The sequence below is a fragment of the Chiloscyllium punctatum genome, chromosome 2 (genome assembly GCF_047496795.1).
Source record: "Chiloscyllium punctatum isolate Juve2018m chromosome 2, sChiPun1.3, whole genome shotgun sequence".
Taxonomy (NCBI): domain Eukaryota; kingdom Metazoa; phylum Chordata; class Chondrichthyes; order Orectolobiformes; family Hemiscylliidae; genus Chiloscyllium; species Chiloscyllium punctatum.
This window is the reverse complement of record NC_092740.1, coordinates 127,103,516-127,125,450: the sequence shown is the minus strand read 5'-3', so window position 1 is coordinate 127,125,450 and position 21,935 is coordinate 127,103,516.

Here is a 21,935-nt window from a genome sequence, read left to right as displayed (position 1 = left end):
TCCTCTTGCCTCATGCTTTATTTCAAATGGACTGAAATTAATTGATGCATTAGATGCATTGCTAATTGCAGGAAGTAAAATGGAACTCCCTTATCCTAATCCTCTGGATAGTCTTGACCATAAGCCCTCAACATGGTTTTAAAAGTTTGATTCCATGGTATCAGTGGATTTGAATTGTTTTATTCTTAAGCTATCCATAAGTTCCTTGAATAATTTTGATGTAAAATAACACCCTTTGACTATATCTCTGTGGATAGTCCATATCCAAAAAATATCTGAGTAACTCTTCTACAATCCTTTTAGCTGTGATACTGCAAAATGGAATGGCCTCTGGTAATCTAGTAGATATATCCATTATAGAACATAGAACATAGAAAGGTACAGCGCAGTACAGGCCCTCTGGCCCTCGATGTTGCGCCGATCCAAGCCCACCTAACCTACACTAGCCCACTATCCTCCATATGCCTATCCAATGCCCATTTAAATGCCCATAAAGAGGGAGAGTCCACCACTGCTACTGGCAGGGCATTCCATGAACTCACGACTTGCTGAGTAAAGAATCTACCCCTAACATCTGTCCTATACCTACCACCCCTTAATTTAAAGCTATGCCCCCTCATAATAGCTGACTCCATATGTGGAAAAACGTTCTCATGGTCAACCCTATCTAAACCCCTAATCATCTTGTACACCTCTATCAAGTCACCCCTAAACCTTCTTTTCTCCAATGAAAACAGCCCCAAATGCCTCAGCCTTTCCTCATACGATCTTCCTACCATGCCAGGCAACATCCTGGTAAACCTCCTCTGCACCCGTTCCAGTGCCTCCACATCCTTCCTATAGTATGGCGACCAAAACTGCACACAACACTCCAGATGCGGCTGCACCAGAGTCTTATACAACTGCAACATGACCTCAGGACTCCGGAACTCAATTCCTCTACCAATAAAAGCCAGTACGCCATATGCCTTCTTCACTGCACTATTTACCTGGGTGGCAACTTTCAGAGATCTGTGTACATGGACACCAAGATCCCTCTGCTCATCCACGCTACCAAGTATCCGACCATTAGCCCAGTACCCCATCTTCTTGTTACTCATACCAAAGTGAATCACCTCACACTTACCCACATTGAACTCCATTTGCCACCTTTCTGCCCAGCTCTGCAGCTTATCTATATCCCGCTGTAACCTGACACATCCTTCCTCACTGTTAACAACTCCACTGACTTTCGTATCATCCGCAAACTTGCTCACCCAACCTTCTAGCCTCTCCTCCAGGTCATTTATAAAAATGACAAACAGCAATGTCCCAAAACAGATCGTTGCGGAACACCGCTAGTAACTGCACTCCAAGATGAACCTTTACCATCAACCTCTGTCTTCTTCCAGCCAGCCAATTCCTAATCCAAACCTCCAACTCACCCTCAATGCCATACCTCCGTATTTTTTGCAGTAGCCTACCATGGGGGAACAAATGGTCAACAAATACTGATTCCCACTCTTTGCTTTAGGTAAGGGTCCTAAGCAATCAATTAAGACTCTTATAAAAGGGTCTTCAAATGCAGGAATGGGTATTAATGGTGCTGGTGTCATCACTGCCTGAGGTTTTCCAATTACCTGACATATATGACATGTCCAGTAAAACCACATCCTTATACAGTCCAGGCCAATAAAAATATTTTTATGTTTTGGTCTGAGTTTTCCTTCTTCTCAAAATTCCTCCTACTGGTATCTCATGTGCTACCCATAACACTTCCTTTCTGTTACCCACCGGTATTGCAACTTGATGCACTTCTGCCAGTTTCTCCTCAGTTTGAAAATATGTCGGTCTCAATTTCCTTATCAAGATGTTATTTTTAACATAGCAATATCTGGGATACACTCAGATTCTTCTTCTGCGAATGAATTTTGATCCTACTGCTTTAGTTTTTCATCTTTCAGTTGTAATTCAGCAAATTTCTCTGAACTAAAAATATCCACTTTGTCCTCCACCTGTTCTTGTTTTTTTTTCTCAAGCATTTGATCAAACATAGTTTTTGATAATTGAACTTCAACTTCCTCATCTTTATTCTATGATTTCTCCTCTTGTTTCCAACTGTGGCTTTGTGACCTTGTTACCACACAGTTCAGGAACAATCTCAGGATATACTTCCCATTACACCTAAGTTGCCTGATTTTCCACTGGCTTTTAACCACCATAGGCACCACTCCCACCCATGATCCAGCTATATCATTACCGAGAATGAACCATATTTCTGGAACTCAGAATTTCTCTATTACTCCTATCACCACTTCACTACTTTTCACTGGAGTCTCCAACCTCAGTTTACATATGAAACCATACTCTTCACACCATGAATTCCACATATTACCACCCTTTGTGGCAATAATCCTTCTGAATTACATATCTCCTCATCTCTAATCATCAAAGATTGACTTGCTCCCATATCTCTTAACATCATAATTTCTTTACCTGTTCCTCCTGGCATACATGAGTAAACCTTACCCATGCAAGTTAATTCTTTGAAGAGATCTGGCACTTGCTTCTCAACCGGCCCCTGGTGAGATTGTATACACTTTTGCAGCTCTTTTAGCTAACAAAGTGTTTTTCTGCTGTGCTTTCCCGACACCACTCTACCCCAGAATCTGGTTTCCAGCATCTGCAGTTATTGTTTTTACCTTTACCACTTCAACAAAACTCACTGGCTTATTCTGTTTTCCCAAATCTGTCTTCCCTTTGCTTTTTCTAAATCACCAGCATTGCAACTTCATGTGCTCTATTTTATTGTCGTGAAAACACCTGAGCTTTTTAACATCTCTTTCTTCCTCATGGGTTTCCTTTTTACCCTGTGGTGAGCTATTTTTACTATCTTCAATGAGACTACCCGAGGATATCTCTTTCCCCCAATTTCTATTCCTCATGGATTGAAAGTGATGTCAGAAGCCAAACTTTGACTTATGAACCAACTCATAATCATCTGCTAGTTCCACTGCTTATCTTGCAGTTGTAACACTCTGCTCTTCCACATGAGTTCTCAGTACTTCAGGGAGTGAATTTTTGAACTTCTCCAAAATAATCATTTCTCCAAGAGTGTCATATGTTTGATCTATTTTCAACGCTATTATCCACTTATCAAAATTACTTAGAGTCATAGAGATGTACAGCATGGAAACAGACCCTTCGGTCCAACCCATCCATGCTGGCCAGATATCCCAACCCAATCTAGTCCCACCTGCCAGCACCCGGCCCATATCCCTCCAAACCCTTCCTATTCATATACCCATCCAAATGCCTTTTAAATGTTGCAATTGTACCAGCCTCCACCACTTCCTCTGGCAGCTCATTCCATACACGTACCACCCTCTGTGTGAAAAAGTTGCCCCTAAGTTCTCTTTTATATCTTTCCCCTCTCACCCTAAAACTATGCCTCCAGTTCTGGACTCCCCGACCCCAGAGAAAAGACTTTGTCTATTTATCCTATCCATGCCCCTCATAATTTTGTAAACCTCTATAAGGTCACCCTTCAACCTCCGACGCTCCAGGGAAAACAGCCCCAGCCTGTTCAGCCTCTCCTTATAGCTCAAATCCTCCAACCCTGGCAACATCCTCCTAAATCTTTTCTGAACTCTTTCAAGTTTCACAACATCTTTCCGATAGGAAGGAGACCAGAATTGCAAGCAATACTCCAACAGTGGCCTAACCAATGACCTGTACAGCCGCAACATGACCTCCCAACTCCTGTACTCAATACTCTGACCAATAAAGGAAAGCATACCAAACGCCTTCTTAACTATCCTATCTACCTGCAACTCCACTTTAAAGGATCCTTTCAAACTGTATGTAGTCTGACATGGACCCTCCTTAAATTCCTAAAATGGTGTCTGTAGACTTCTGGTACTAGATCATATTCACTTAAGTTAGCTTTATTCAACCTCTTCATACTCCTCTGTCAGTGATGCAAATAGTTACTCTTCGGAGGGTCGGTGTGGACTGTGTGGGCCGAAGGGCCTGTTTCCACACTGTAGGTAATCTAACCTAATCTAATCTCACTAGCCCCACCTACCAACTTTGTTTGGATCAAACATATCCACATGGTCATTGGCCATTTCATTTGTTTAGCTTCTTTCTCAAATGAAATGAAAAAAGCTTCTACATCCTTCTTGTCAAACTTCGGCAACGCTTGGACATATTTAAACCAAACCCTATCAGGCCTGTGGCTCTGATGGGATTGCTCTCCATCACTGTCCTTATCACTACTTATACCTTACATCTCTACCTCCGCCATTTTAAGACAACTTTGAGTTTTCAGTTCCAACCTCTGAAGTTCAAACACTCTCACTTTCTTCCTTTCTTTTATCCCTTTCTTCTCTCTCTTTCTCCCTTTCTTCGGCTAGCGCTTTCCTTTCTTTTTCTTTTTCCACTGCTTTTAAAGGTAATTCAATTTGTTTCATTTCCTTTTTGTGTTCAAGCTGCCTCATTTGCAATTACATTTTAGCCATTTCCTAAGATTCCGATGGCATTCCTGGCAAATGTAAATGCTGCGTGATTGCCACAATTATCTCTCCTTTCCTCGCAGACACAGGCATCTTCAGCTTGTTTGGCAATTCCAAATGCTTTGCCTTGCTCACTTTCTGTGAAACTCCTGAAGTGATTCCTTCCACCCCCAGAAAACTCTTAATGACTGAAAAAGCCATTCTTACGCAAAGCATATCTTAAACCAACTGAATGCAACACCCAAAATAAGAACAACACCAACACTCACTTCTCACTGCCTTTGAGACCAACAATCCTAAACCTAACCTAGAATTAGAGATGTTGATGCTGACAAGAACCCCCAGTTTGTTATGGTCCAGACCAAACCCTCTCAAAATATAATAAGAAGATAGCCTAGACCCCAAGTTTTTCTTGTTTCAAAGGCAAGTGCCAGGTTTTACATTCCAGATGCAATTCTATTGGTCAAACTACCAGTCTTGAAGCAAAACATAATTTATTCATACATTATAGTAACAATACAAAAAAAAAGAAATTTGAAACTATTGGAAAACTTAACAGAATAATAGATTATTTAATTGCTAAACATAAATTGTTCCAATATTGTAACTTCCCATAAACACACCCTTGGCAAAGACAAATTCAGTTAAATAGATTATGTCACATTAGGAAAGACATCAAGAGAAAACTCTGACAGAGCGTGGCAGGGAGATATGTACTGCTGCTTGCAAACCCAGCTTCAAGAACCCAGTAACTGCTACTGAAAACGAAACTTGGTTCATTGGGAGCTTGCCCCCACCCATTCAAGCTGCTTCTATCCCAACTTTTAAAAGAACCCTAAGTCCTCACAATCTGTTTACTGGTTTTGGAGTGGATTGCCCTGCTCCTCTTCTACAACCTTTCATTAAAAAACACAGGACAACATACACCTTTTAAATCCAGAGTTTCATCACAACATGAGAGAGAGAGAGGAATATCAGCTTATATTGATAGGGTGAGATATGTTAGCCTGGGAGGAATTGATGTGGACACAGACCAGTTGTAATTTCTGTGCGTTGTGATAGGTTGTTTTCAAGATCTGAAAAAGTATTAAAATCCCGGAATGTATTTGGAAAGTACTAAAGTATAGTAAGCTGCAGCTTCCATTGAGCACATGTTGACCCATTCCTAAATCCAGGGTTATTTGTACTTGTTAGAAGGCAGGCCATATTTATAACACTGTGTCAGAGGCACTCTCCTGATTGAGCTGACTTGAATCCTTCCCATCCAAGCAAGGTCACCTGGGATCTGAGTGAGATTGAAGAATTGCTGATAATCAAATTTCTCTCATCTCCAACAAGGGCACAATGTATTTCTGGTAATTGCTCTGTCACGGATCTATTAACCTCTTGCTTTGACCTTAGAGCCATCAGAATGCCCAACGTGAATTCCTCTCTTGCTGTCAGTAAACAAAGTTCCCCACCACATTTATCTGGGATGGGAAATGAAGTCCAGGCTTCCTTGCAGATGCTGCCAGTAAAAAAAGGGACTCAGGATTGTGTTATTTGGCACCTTCAATGTACTAAAATATATATATAATGTGCTTCACCAGAGGGCTTTCAAACAATACTTGATGCAGGTTCACATAAACAGACAATGGGAGAAGCGACCAAAGCTTGCTGACTGAATTGTGTTTTGAAGGGAAAGATTCGGGGAGTGTGTTCCAAGGTTCATGGTCTGGACCAAGTATCCTCATGATCAATAAGACTGTTGATTTCTGTCACCTTAATATTGCCTGTCTCTATCTCTGTTCATCTGCTGCTAATATCTTTAATCAGGTTTTTTTGCCTCTAGATTTGACTATTCCAATATGCTTCTGGCCAGCCTCCAACATTCTCCTTTGCATAATCTAAACATTATCCAATGTTCTGGTGTCAGTGTTCGACCTCACACCAGCTCCAATTCAAACATTAATGTTGTGCATGATCTTACATGAGAATAAAAGAAAGCAGCAGAAGTAGACAATTTAACCCAGCAAGCGTTTTTTTTCTCTCTCTCTGGCTTTTAGTTAAGCAATACCTTACTTCTAAAATTCTAATCCTTACTTCCAAATTCCCCCAAGGCCTGATCCTTCTCTATTCTTATAACATTCTGTGGACAGACAACCCTGCAATATCTCCATATTCCTAAAATGAGATACATTTAGTCAAAGCATTTCATCTTGGCATTCATCAGGAAAATTCCCAACAATACCACTTCCAAGAGGAAAACTAGCATTTGTACTGTAGGAGTGGGGGAGAATTGATTGATTGGCAAATGGACTTTGATTGGTATAGATGCTTCATAAACAATACATCCATTAATGCTGATTGACAGATAACTGCCAGGGTTTGTTTAAATTGTAAACTAGACAGATTAACTTGCATTGGTCAATATGCTGCCCTGAGAAATGAACTGGTGAATTGTTCTCATCTATTTTATCAATTTATAACAGGGGAAACTGCTCACTGGTTGAAGTCATACCTCACACATAGGAAGGTGGTTTGACTGTTGGAGGTCAGTCATCTCAGCTCCAGGATATCTCTGCAGCAGTTCCCCAGGATAGTGTCCTAAGCCTAACCATCTTCAGCGGCTTCTTTACTGACCTACCTGCCATCGTAAGGTCAGAAGAGGGGATTGAACAATGTTCAGCATCATTCGCAATTCCTCAGATACTGAAGTAGTCCATGTCTGTCTTATTAGACTGGAAGTACCTAACAGGTTCTTTTAGATCTGAATAAAACGATTACAAGAAGGTCGCTGTGCTTTTATATAAAACAGGTTTATTAGCTTAATCTACTTAAAATATATTAGAGACATACACAAACAAATAAGTGAATCTATGAGCTTACTTTAGAAATGTTTAATGAGTCTCACTGCCTCCTGCCCATTGGTGACCCCTTTTTGTAATGGCTGGTCTGGAGAACTCAGAGTTCCTGACAATATTGTAAACCTGGTCCAAAGTGGAGTCCCCTGAATAGGGCAAAGTCTCTGATATTAATACTATTCCGAGTGAATGAATGAATGAATGAATGCTTTATTGTTATGTGTATTGTTATACAACAAAATACAGTGAAAAGCTTTCACTTGTTGCCAAGATTTTGCCCCATTTTGAATAATTTAAGAATAAAGATTAAAAAAAAAGAAAGATATAACTTGAAGAGAGTCCATCAGTCTTGAGACAGCTTATCAATGACGCCTCCGCTGCCATCCCTCCTCCAATGCTTCATTGCCATCTACACTGGACCCAACCAAACTCGAAGTTGCTGATCCTCAGGCACCAACTTTAGTTGCTGGGCCGATACTCCTCTGCTGCTGCCTCACTACCACCTGAGCTGGACTAACCAATGTCAGAGTTGCATCTGTCGCCACTGGGCCCACCTCCTCAATGTTATTGTGACGCTCTTCCACCACCACCTCACTACTTCCACTGCTGGACCCCATCAATGACAAAATCACCCATGCTCAGTCGCCATCTTTCACCACAGGGCCAACCTCATCGACACCACCTCTGCTGATGTATCAGCTGCCAATTCTGATGCCAGGTCCTGTACTCACCCCAGAAATGTAAGTAAGTGCTCTCTCGAGGTCTGCGCTGGGTCCACTCTCATCTAAGCTGGGCTTGACTGAAGGCCATACTGTACTCGCTCTCCTCCACACTGTGCCCACTTGATATCAGCATGTTGGGTCCATTTGAGGTCCATAGTACTTTAAATACTTTCCAAGACATTCGATTACATTAAAATACAACACCTCCAGGCGTCTTTGTGAGACAGCCAAGCAGTACAATTCACACAACAGTGTAGTCCTCAGGCAAAACAAACTGCTTTTGCATTTGACCTGTTTCCCACATACTTTTCTACTTTATTTCAATCATGCGCTGTCTTGCCCAATTAAACCCTTCATGATTAACCTTTAATGATCTGGTTTGAAGATATCTTTTTTAATCCTATCACTACAATGTCCAAATGAATCAAGACTTAGATAAATTATCAGATTTGGGTAGTTAACATTCATGCCACACAAATGCCAAGCAATGAGATTCTCCAATAAGAGACAATCTAACCACCAGCCTTTGACATTCAATGGCCTAACCTTGACTGATTTCCACACTGTCAATATTCCTGGGGTTTATGATTGACCAAAAACTGAACTGGACTAACCAAATAACACAATGGCTACAAGACCAAATTAGAGGCTAGGAATACTGCATCAAGTAAGTCATCTCCAAAGTGTCTCCACTATCTACAAAGCACAAGTCAGAAGTGTGACAGAATACTCCCCATTGACCTGGATGAGTGTAGCTCCAACAATACTCAAGAAGCTTGAGAGCATCCAGGCCAAAGCAGCCCTCTTGATTGGCACTATATCTACAAAGCATTCTTCCCCCACTCCACTGTCACTCAGTAGCAGCTGTGAGTATCATTTACAGTGCTGAAAATCACCGAAATCTTTAGATAGCACTTTCCAAAGCTATGGTCCCACTACCATCCAAAAGGACAAGGGCAGAATTTACATGGGAATACTACCACCTGCAAGTTCCCCTCCAAGCCACTCACCATACTGACTTAGAAAATGTTGCCATTCCATTAGTGTTGTTGGGACAAAATCCTGGAATTCCCTCCTTAATGGCATTGACATGGACTGCAACGGTTCAAAAAGGCAGCTCATCACTACCTTCTCAAGGGCAATGAGGGATGGTTACCAAACACTGGCCCAGTCAACAATGCTCATATCCCATGAAATGAATAAAAAAGAATGGGTGCCGTGTCTGTATGTGTTCTTTTTGGCTGGAAAGAACAGGGCTCTATATATTAAGCTACATAGCTCAAGTGCATGGAAATACACCACATTGCAAGCCCAGCTGACAAGTTGTAGTACACATATTGGAGCAAAGACAATCAGGGATACATAAGAGGCCAGAATTAGTGGAGTGCAGAAAATTCTGAGGGTCATAGGGTTAAATGACATTTCAGAGAGAGAGAGGGAGGGACAAGGCCATGAAGGAATTTGAAAACAAGAATGAGATACTTAATGCCAAGTCAGTATACGCAGGACTGGGTCGAATAGCATTTACGTTAAAACACAAGCAGCTTGTGTTTTAGATGCGATGTTTACAGGGGTGTAATGTGGGAGGTTAGCCAGGAGACTGCATGGAATACAATAATTGTGTCAAGAAGGTTTCAGCAGTAGATGGGCAGAGGCAGAGTGTCAATGGGTCAGGCTGCAGAGCTGGAAATTGCAGCAACCTTATCAATCCAAAGGACTGAGAACTGGCCTCCTTTCCATGAGAGATACCATAGCAAACAAATGGAGGTCCAAAAGAAATTGGGGATGCAATAGAAACCAGAATTGGGCTGTGGAGGTTTTGGAAGGCCAGAAGATGTTGCAGAGATGGGGAGGGAAGATGCAGAAAGCTGAACATTTCAGTTGTACAGAACTAAGTTATTAATTAACCATATAATGGACAACACATTCATTAGCAATTGAAAGCAAGTCAACAAATGAGGGAGATAAGATCTGAAGTGAAACATATTACCTGGGAGATTTGGCAATCCTTAGAAAATCAAATCATTAATATGTGTTCCAATCATTGAAAGCTAACTGCCTAGTCACAGTAAATTGTTACTTAATATATAAGACTTAGGCAGACCTCAGCAATTCACCCTCACAACTCTTGCACCAACTTAGGTACAGCATTAGGGAACCAGAAATGAATATGACTTTTACAACTTGAATGTGTTTCTTCATCTCATCCAGTTAACTTGAACAAACTTCTTTCTTATCGCTGGTTCTGCACTTCTGATTTGGTAACAAGGATCTCAAATTCTTCAAAGACATCGGCAGAGCAGTCCCAGTTCTGAACCTGTTGTATCATGAGTATTCAAAGGTCTGTTCAGTAAATTTGTTTTTTGTTGTTTAAAACTAATCTAGCCATTATAGCATCGACCATAAAATATATTCTCAATATATCATGCCTTAGATATGGTGACCAAAACTGCTCCCACATACCAGGCATGGTCTGATGAATATATAGTTTTGAATAGTTTTAGTAAGACCTCCCTATTTTTATGCTCCATTCCTTTGGTAAAAAGTCAAAAAGTGTGTTGCTGGAAAAGCACAGCAGGTCAGGCAGCATCCATGGAGCAGGAGAATTGACATTTCAGGCATTGATTCTGCTGCTCCCCGGATGATGCCTGACCTGCTGTGCTTTTCCAGCACCACACGTTTTGATTCTGATTCTCCAATATCTGCAGTCCTCACTTTCTCCTTTGGTAAAAAGGCTGACATCCCATTTGCTTTCCCCATTATCCATTGAACGTATGTGCTAGCTTTTTGTGATACATGCACAAGGACCCCAAATCCCAACGTGCTGCATCTTTCCAGTCTTTCCATAGTGTATTTTTACCCCTAATATAGGCTTGGTCTTATATATTATCTAAGGATTTAATGTGACGAAGTGGTGAGATTATTTACTTGATTTTCTAAGGATTGCCAAATCTCCCAGATAATGTATTTTGCTACAGATTTTATCTCATCAATTTATTGGCTTGCTTTCAATTACCAATAAATGTGCTGTCTGTGTTTTCATTACATTGTTGTTTAATAACATTAATATTTGACTTATTGAGCTTTTGTCCCATTAGTTTCCTTAGCAGTTTTTCTTTAGTGATTGTTATAGTATTTATTTCATTTCCTCCATTTGCCCCTTCATCAATTCATACATTTGAAGCATCAGAGGCTGAGGGGTGACCTTATAGAGGTTTATAAAATCATGAGGGGCGTGGATAGGATAAACAGACAAAGTCTTTTCCCTGGGGTGGGGGAGCCCAGAACTAGAGGGCATAGGTTTAGAGTGAGAGGGGAAAGATATAAAGAAGACTCAAGAAGCAACTTTTTCACACAGAGGGTGGTACGGGTATGGAATGAGCTGCCAGAGGAAGTGGTGGAGGCTGGTACAATTGCAACATTTAAAAGGCATCTGGATGGGTATATGATTAGGAAGGGATTAGAGGGATATGGCTGGGTGCTGGCAGGTGGGACTAGATTGGGGTTGGGATATCTGGTCGGCATGGATGGGTTGGACCGAAGGGTCTGTTTCCGTGCTGTACAACTCTATGACTATGACTATCTGTGATTTTTCTTCAATCATTTTTGCTGCTGAAGTCCTTTCCCAGTCCACTCCAGCTGACTTTGCTCTCAGTCCTTTGTAATTATCTTTATTTAAACACCTTCCACCCTGACCTCAAATTTACCTGGACCGTCTCAGACTCCTCCCTCCCCTTCCCAGACCTCTCCATCTCTATCTCAGGCAACCGACTCAACACGGACATTTACTATAAACCAACTGACTCCCACAGCTTCCTAGATTACACCTCCTCCCACCCTGCCCCCTGTAAAAATACTATCCCATATTCCCAATTTCTTCACCTCCGCCGCTTCTGCTCCCAGGAGGACCAATTCCAATACCGAACAACCCAGGTGGCCTCCTTCTTCAAAGACTGCAATTTCCCCTCAGACGTGGTTTACGATGCTCTCCACTGCATCTCCTCCACTTCCCGCTCTTCCGCCCTTGAACCCCGCCCCTCCAATCGCCACCAGGACAGAACCCCACTGGTCCTCACCTACCACCCCACCAATCTCCAGATACATCAGATACATCACATCCTTCGTCATTTCCGCCACCTCCAAACAGACCCCACCACCAAGGATATATTTCCCTCCCCTCCCCTATCAGTGTTCCGTAAAGACCACTCCCTCCGCGACTCCCTCGTCAGGTCCACAACCCCCACCAACTCAACCTCCACTCCCGGCAACTTCCCCTGCAACCGCAAGACATGCAAAACTTGAGCCCACACCTCCCCCTCATTTCCCTCCAAGGCCCCAAGGGATCCTTCCATATCCATCACAAATTCACTTGCACCTCCACACACATCATTTGCTGCATCTGCTGCACCCGATGTGGCCTCCTCTACATTGGGGAGACAGGCCGCCTACTTACGGAACGTTTCAGAGAACACCTCTGGGACACCCGCACCAACCAACCCAACCGCCCCGTGGCTGAACACTTTAACTCCCCCTCCCACTCCGCCAAGCACATGCAGGTCCTTGGCCTCCTCCATCGCCAGACCATAGCAACACGATGCCTGGAGGAAGAGCGCCTCATCTTCCGCCTAGGAACCCTCCAACCACAAGGGATGAACACAGATTTCTCCAGCTTTCTCATTTCCCCTCCCCCCACCTTATCTCAGTCCTAGCTCTCGGACTCAGCACCGACTTCTTGACCTGCAATCTTCTTCCCAACCTCTCCGTCCCCACCCCCCCTCCGGTCTATCACCCTCACCTTAACCTCCTTCCACCTATCGCATTCCCAACGCCCTTTCCCCAAGTCCCTCCTCCCTACTTTTATCTTAGCCTGCTTGGCACAGCCTCCTCATTCCTGAAGAAGGGCTTATGCCCGAAACGTCGACTCTCCTGCTCCTTGGATGCTGCCTGACCTGCTGCGCTTTTCCAGCAACACATTTTTCAGCTCTGATCTCCAGCATCTACAGTCCTCACTTTCTCATAGTTGTTTATCAAACAAATTTATTAGAGTTCTTTGAAATAGTAATAAACAGCATAGATATGGGGGATTCAGTTGCTGTAGAATGTTTGATTTCACAAAAAGGCATTGATAAAGTACAGCATGTAAGGCTACTTAATAAGATAAAAGCCCATGGGCACTACATCAATATGGATAGTGGAATGGTTAAGCAATGGAATACAGAGAGTTGGGATAAGTGGATCATTTTCAGGATGACAATCTTGCAACTTGTGGAATGCTGCAGGGATCAGCATTGAGGTTATAATTATTTATACAATGTTTTAATTACTTGAATGGGAAAGGTGAATGTATGATTGGCAGCTTTGCAGATGACACAAAAAGGCAAGTTTTGAGGACGACAGAAAGTGTTTACAGAGGAATATGGAGAGGTTAAGTGAGTGGTCAAAAATTTGGAAATGGAATATAATGTGGCAAAATGTGAGATTATGCACTTGGCAGGAAGAATAGAGGATCTGAATATTATTTAAATCGAGAAAGAATGCAGAAAACTACAGCACTGAGAGATTTGGGAGCCCTTGTGCTTAAACCATAATAATTTCGCATACAAGTTCAGCAGGTAACAGGGAAGGCAAATGGAATGTTGGCATTTATTTCAAAGGGAATACAGCATTAAAATAGGGAAGTCTTGTTAAAAAATATACAAAACATTCATCACAGCACAGCTGGAATACTGAACAATTTTGGGCAGGATGTCTTAGGAAAGATATACTGGCATTGGAGGCAGTCCAGAGAAAGTTCATGAGGTCGATACCAGGTTTGGATGAGAGGTTGAGTAGGTTGGGCCTGTACTCTTTGGAGTTTAGAAGAATGAAAGGTGACCTAATTGAAACAGATTAATTCCGAGAGACTTGTCAGTGTAAATATGGGGAAGTCTAGGACCAGATTAAGGGGTTGCCCTTTTAACACAGAGATGAGGAGGATTTTTTTTCTCTTAGAGGACAGTGGATTTATGGCTATAGCATCATTAAGTATATTCAAGGCTGAGATAGACATTTTTAATTAGTAAGGGAATCAAGGGTTATGGGGAAAATGCAGCAAAGTGGAGCTTGACACCATCCAAGACAAAGCAGCCTACTTGATTGGCAACACATTCACAACTCCCTCCACCACTGATACTCATTAATAGCAGTGTCTACCATCTACAAGAAGTACTGCAGAAGTTCACAAAAGATCCTTAGACAGCACCTTACAAAACTATGACCGCTTCCATCTAGAACGACAAGGGCAGCAGATAGATGGGATCACAGCACCAGTGTCCCAGGTTCGATTCCAGCCTCGGGCGACTGTCTGTGTGGAGTTTGCACATCCTCCCTGTGTATGCGTGGGTTTCCTCCGGATGCTCCGGTTTCCTCCCACAGTCCAAAGATGAGCAGGTCAGGTGAATTGGCTATGCTAAATTGCCCATAATGTTAGGTGTATTACTCAGAGGGAAGTGGGACTGGGTGGGTTACTCTTCAGAGGGTCGGTGTGGACTTGTTGGGCCGAAGGGCCTGTTTCCACACTGTAGGGAATCTAATCTAAAACAACACCACCACCTGCAAGTTCCCCCTCAAAGCCATTCACCACCTTGACTTGAAATATATCACTGTTCCTTCAATGTCATGGGGAGAGAACCCTGGAATTTCCTCTCTAAGGTCAATGTGGGTTGACCTACAGCACATGACTGCAACAGGTCAAGAACACAGCTCACCATCACTTTCCCAAGGGAAACTAGGAATGGCCAACAAATACCAGCCCAGACAATGATATCCATATCCCATGAAGTGATAAAATATTGAGGATGATCAGATCAGCTGTTATCTTATTGAATGGCAGAACAGGCTCAATGTGCTGCTCTTGGGTTTTATATATTAGTGTTTTTCCCAATGACAATGTTAACTATCTGGTCAATAGTTACCTACTTTTATTTTGTCTCTGTCCCCTTTCGAATAAGGGTATTACATTGACAGTTTTCCAATCCTCTGGAACACTTCCAGAATCTAAGGATACTTGGAAGATTACTATAAGTGCACCCTATAACTACTTTCTTTAAAATCCTGGGATATATCCCATCAGGTCCAGCCTTTATGTAAATGCTTTGGCTGTGAGCATAGGAGGTATAGTTAGTAAGTTTGCAGATGACACCAAAATTGGAGGTGTAGTGGACAGCAAAGAAGGTTACCTCAGATTACAACAGGATCTGGACCAGATGGGCCAATGGGCTGAGAAGTGGCAGGTGGAGTTTAATTTAGATAAATGCGAGGTGCTGCATTTTGGGAAAGCAAATCATAGCAGGACTTATACACTTAATGATAAGATCCCAGGGCGTATTGCTGAACAAAGAGACCTTGGAGTGCAGGTTCATAGGTCCTTGAAAGTGGAATCGCAGGTAGATAGGATAGTGAAGAAGGCATTTGATATGCTTTCCTTTATTGGTCAGAGTATTGAGTACAGGAGTTGGGAGGTCATGTTGCGGCTGTACAAGACATTGGCTAGGCCGCTTTTGGAACATTGTGTGCAATTCTGGTCACCTTCCTATTGGAAGGACATTGTGAAACTTGAAAGGGTTCAGAAAAGATTTACACTGATGTTGTCAGGGCTGGAGGATTTGAGCTATAGGGAGAGGTTGAATAGGCTAGAGCTGTTTTCCCTGGAGCATCGGAGGCTGAGGGGTGACCATATTATGGTTTATAAAATCATGAGGGGCATGGATAGGATAAATAGACAAAGTCTCTTCCTTGGGGTGGGGGAGTCCAGAACTAGAGGTTATAGGTTTTGGGTGAGAGGGGAAAGATATAAAAGAGACCTAAGGGGCAACCTTCTCACACAGAGGGTGATACGTATATGGAATGAGCTGCCAGAGGAAGTGGTGGAGGCTAGTACGATTGCAACATTTAAAAGGCAGCAGGATATGAATAGGAAGGGTTTGGAGGGATGTGGGCCAAATGCTGGCCTGTGGGACAAGATTAGCGTAAGATATCTGGTCGGCATGGACAAGTTGGACTGAAGGGTCTGTTTCTGTGCTGTATATCTCTATGACTCTATGACTCTTTAACCTCATTAGTTTCTCTACCATGCTTTCTCTAATTATAGCTCTTGTGTTTATTTCATTTCCTCCTTTTGCACCTGATTACTTTGAATATTTAGTATTTTTGGAATTAGTGTGCTCTGTGAATGCTGATACAAAGTATTTATTCAACTCCACTGCAATTGTCTGGTTCCCCAGGGCATTAGATTCTACTATATTATGTTCACTGTTCCCTAGAGGATCTTATACTTCAGAAATCATTTATTAAACTTGTCTTATTACACATTACCAGATCCAAAATAGCCTAATCGTTGACTGGTTGGATCCATAACATATTGTTCTAGAAAACTGTCCCGAATACACTCTCAGTTCTTCCTCATAGCTACACCTGCCAATTTGATTTTCCTAATCTACATGAAGAATGAAGTCACCCATAACTAATGTACTGCAATTTTTACATGCTTGATTTGTTTGCTATCTCACATAACAGCTACTGTTAGGGGTCGAAAGAATACACCCATCAGCATCTTCCTCCCTTATTGATTTTTTTAAAATCTCCACTCATATGGAATCTAAGATCCAATCCAAGGTCTTTTCTTGCTATTGTACTTATTCCAGCTTGTATTAAAAACATTAGCCGAAAACCCTTCCCTTCCTGCCTGTCCATTTAAAAAGTTATATACTCCTGAATATTTAGTTCCCAACTTTGAACTCCTTGAATCCATCTCTCCATATAAGATCTTACCCATTAACCTCTATTTTTTGCTGTCAATTCATTTATTTCATTCCAAACACTACATGAATTTAAGTAAAGAGCCATTGATTTTCTGTTTTTATCATTTTCTTCCTTTGGCACTATTTGCAGATTTTCTTAATGCTTGTATACTCTGTTCCTTCCTGTCCTACTGTGGGTATCATTATCAAAACAGTTGCCCTTCAATGCCAACATATCCTTTTGCTTTGTAAGCTCATGTCACCAAACCACACCTCACCCAACTAGTTTAAATTGCTCTCTTCAGCCCAAGTTATTTGATTTGCCACCACGTTGGTCCCAGCACAGTTCAAATGAAGTACATTTGACCGGAACAGTTTCCTTCAACTCCAGTAGTAGTGCCAATATGCCACATTTCACCCAGATCAATCTTTTTCAGTCACACATTTAATTCCTTGATTGTATTTACTCTGTGCCTCTTTCCTATGGCTCAAGGAGTAATCCTAAGATTATTTATTACCTTGCAGGTTCTACTTTTTAGTTCCACAGCAGCCCTGAGGAGATGTCTCTAATCCTGCTACCAGGTTGGCAACACAGTCTTCAGAACTCACGCTCATTGCTGCAGAGAACAGTATTTCACTCACTAATTTTACTGACTACTAGGTTGCCATTTCCTCCCTCCACTTGAATGTACTAAGGTACCGTGGTCAATTCACTCATCCTCCTTGCAATCCCCATTCTTTCTCACACAGCTTGCAAGGACCTTGTAACTGTTGGTCAACTAAAGGATAGAAGCTCGAGAGATGCCTCTTTGGTCCCCATACATGATTCACAAACAATCACACCCTTCTGTTCCAGATCACAGGCCAAGACTGAATAACCTAATCTGAGGTGCATGGCTGCCTCATGGAGCAAAGTGTCCCTTTCTTTGATGTCGAGAAATGTGTTGCTCAGACTCCAGCTCCCCAACTTCCCCCCAAAGTTGCTGGAGCTCCAGATGTTTGCTCCAGGTGTGTTCCTGGTGGATCAGCTCCAACATGATGCAGCTTCAGTTTTATTTACGCTTTACCTCAGGGAATGTGACCCCATCCTGGAATTGTACAATCATACACCATGGAAAAGGAGGCCATTGGCCAATTATGTCTGTCTGGCTCTTTTAATTAGCCTCCTAATTAGCCCCACTAACCTATAGTCTAGTAAATGGGTGGCACGGTGGCTCAGTGGTTAGCACTGCTGCCTCTCAGCACCAGGGTCCTGGGTTTGATTCCAGCCTTGAGTGACTGTCTGGTTGGAGTTTGCACATTCTCCCCATGTCTGTGTGGGTTTCCTCCGGGTGCTCCGGTTTCCTCCCACAGTCCAAAGATGTGCCGGACAGGTAAATTGCCCATAGTGTTAGGTGCAATAGTCAAAGGGAAATGGGTCTGGGTGGGTTACTCTTCAGAGGATTGGTTGGGCCAAAGGGCCTGTTTCCACACTGTAGGGAAACTAATCTAATCTAAATTTTCTTCCCTTATTTACATATTGAATTTGAGATCTTTTCTAATCAACGTTTAGAAATGTTACTGAACACTCTGATGTAGCTGGGCTTTGCACCCAGGCCTGGGACACTACCACTGCACCATAAAAGCCCTCCCTTATCGAATTTGACTTATTTTCTAATCAACCTGTTCAGAAATGTTAATCCACACCTCTGGAACAGGTGGGACTTGAACCCAGGCCTCCTGGTCCAAGGGGAAGGACACTACATTGTTATCAGACTTATGAATGGCCCTGACTTATTATAGAGCTGATCTTTTTCTGCACCTTCTCTGTAACTGGAACACTGTATTCTGCATTCTGAGGAAGGGTCATAGATTCATAGAGATGTACAGCACAGAAACAGACCCTTTGGTCCAACTCGTCCATGCCAATCAGATATCCCAACCCAATCTAGTCCCACCTGCCAGCACCTGCCTCATATCTCTCTAATTCCTTCTGATTCATATACTCATCCAGATGCCTCTTAAATGTTGCAATTGTACCAGCCTCCACCACTTCCTCTGACAGCTCATTCCATACCTGTACCACCCTCTGCGTGAAAAAGTTGCTTCTTTGGTCTCTTTTATATCTTTCCCCTCTCACCCTAAACCTATGCCCTTTAGTTCTGGACTCCCTGACCCCAGGGAAGAGACTTTGTTTGTTTATCGTATCTCGGATTCTCTCTGCAGATGCTGCCAGACTTGCTGAGCTTTTCCAGCAATTTCTCTTTTCGTCTCTGATTTACAGCATCCACAGGTTTTTCTGTTTTTATATTCTGCATTCTGTTCTGTTACCCTGATAGAAGCATGTAAGGTATAACTTGTCTGGTTGACAAGCAGGAGGCTGGAAGAACACAGCGAGCCAGGCAGAATTCGGAGGTGGAGAAGTCAACGTTTCGGGTGTAACCCTTCTTCAGGACTGGCAGAGAACTTCTTCAAAATTGACATCCTTTGAAGAGATTTCACAATGGTAGACAGAGAACTTCAGAATGGGAGAAGGGCTACACATGAAATGTTGACTTCTCCACCTCCTGCTGCTGCCTGGCTTGCTGTGTTCTTCCAGCCCCCTGCTTGTCTACCTTGGATTCCAGCATCTGCAGTCTTTTTGTCTCTAACCATGATTTGTCTGGTTAGCATGCAAGATGATACTTTTCACTGTATCTCACAATATATGACAATGATAAATCAAATCAAATCAAGTCACTGCACCACTGAACCCTTCCTTATCGAATTTGAATGTCAAGGTTAAAGTTGCTTCCACTTGAAACTGCCCTTTGAGGGAATGTGTCACAACAACTCGTTTGCTTGAAGAAACATTCAGACTCAGGGTTCTTTAATTAATTAGTTTAAATCAATAATCTCTGATTATGGAATCTTCTCAGTGAAAACAATTCCTCCATATTACGTGTGAAAACCCTTCATTGATTTGAAACACCGCTATCAAACTCCCCTTCTCTAGGAAGATTTGACATTGCCTTTTTAAGATAGAGAGGCTTCTAACTCAAAAACATGCAACGCAGCAGCTGGACCGAGTTCATCGCGGGTTCTTTAATAGAGACCTTGCAAAACTTGAGGAACATTGCCCTCTTGTTTACACTTATAGCACAAAAGGCCTCACTTTGAGATAACTGGTTGTTATGTAACATTTTACCACTGACATGAGTTATGAAACCGAGCAAACGGCTGCAAACTTTTATTTGCTTGATCAGAATCAAGCATCAGACTGGCGTGTAACAAGCATCAGATGTAAACACACACAATCGAAATACAACCAATGTAGCAATAATCTGATCTATTCGGTATTTACACGGACAAATCGCCTTGCAGGGGTGCACAAAAAAAAGCAGAAATGCGACACCATGAGTATATTTTTTTTACAAGATTATAACCCATTGGGGTGGGGAAGGATGGAGGGACTGAAATGAACAATCACAAACAGCGACTTTATCCCAGTGTGGAGCCTGGACATTGTGTACCGCATCTGTGGGTCCCACACTCTCCCTCTGTATCTCTCTCAGTTCTATCTAATAGTGGAGAATTCAAGTTTTACTTCTCTTGATGCAGGGATCACTTCTTAAAGCAACCACGAGCTGAAGATAAGCAGGCCGCAAAACACGTATTTTACACTTTTTTAAAAAAGAAAGCTTAGTTCGCTGATAATGTGAAGTCCCAGAAATAAACACAAGTTTTAAACATGCAGGAGCGAGCGATTTAGCCGCTTCTTAAGCTCCGTTTCGAGTCTTACCCCGTTTAAGTGGAAGAGGGTGTGAAGTGCTGTGTCAGTGTGTAATAGTTCAATAAGGGCATGTTGTTATTGAAGTCTCAGGGAACAAGACGTCCTCTTCCATGAACTGTAATTGAACCTCAGGCTTTACAGTTCGGGTAACAAAGCTTTTGGAAAACAAGACACGTTTATTTAATAAGGAAAGCAGTATTAACATGGATTTATTAACTCCCTGGTTGCACACGCCATAAAAACAAACCTGTATTGCGTGACTGTCACAGAGATTGTAGTTTCTGTGGATAAGTCCTATCAAGGGATAGGAACAGTTTGCCTTGGCTTACTTTAGAATATGTATAAAATGTGGTTGGAAGATTAACATTTAATAAGCAAATTGTTTATGTTAGAATTTAAATCCGCTGAACGCATTGGGGACAGAGTGAGCAGATTAATCATTTTCAGCTGTTGAATTGGCTGCTTACAGAAGAACAAAACCACTTTGAAGGGAAACACTATATTTATAGCATCCACAATACAGCATGCATCCCGAGTGCTAAGGCTGGTAAACAACTGAGGAACATGCTATCACAGGTTAAGGGAAGATAACTCCTCCAACAATAAATACAAATAAGTCTCTTTTCGTGCTATATTGTAATCCAGATTGACAATCCCAGCACAGTGCTAGGGGAGCACCTCATTGTTGGAGTCTCATGAATAAAATGTTAACCTTGTTACCAAGCCTTTCCTTCACTTTCAGCAAAACAAAGCTGGTCATTGACTACAGGAAGCAAGGTGGAGGGCATGCCCTTGTCCACATGAATGGTGCTGAGGTGGAGATCATCGACACTATCAAGTTCCTAGGAGTGACGATCACCATCTGTCCTGGTCCACTCGTGTTGATGTGACAGTCAAGAAAGCACAGCAACACCTCCACTTCCTCAGGAGGCTAATTTAGCATGTCCGCAGAGCAGAGGAAAATCAACTATACAGTGTATTCAAAAAGAACGGGTACCCAATGAACACAGTCCGCAGATTTCTCAGCAATAAACCCAAACAAGCAGACAAAACACGTCCAGAAACCCGAGCCACTCTCCCCTACATCAAAGGCATCTTGGAAATGACTGCCAGACTACTCAGACCCCTTGGTATCATGGTAGCCCACAAACCCACCAACACACTAAAATAGCAGCTAATGAACTTGAAAGACACTATACAGACAACAAGCAAAACTAACGTCATTTACAAAATACCGTGCAAGAACTGTAATAAACACTACATTGGACAAACAGGCAGAAAATTAGCCTCCAGGATGCATGAACATCAACTAGCCACAAAACAACATGACCCTCTCTCACTAGTAT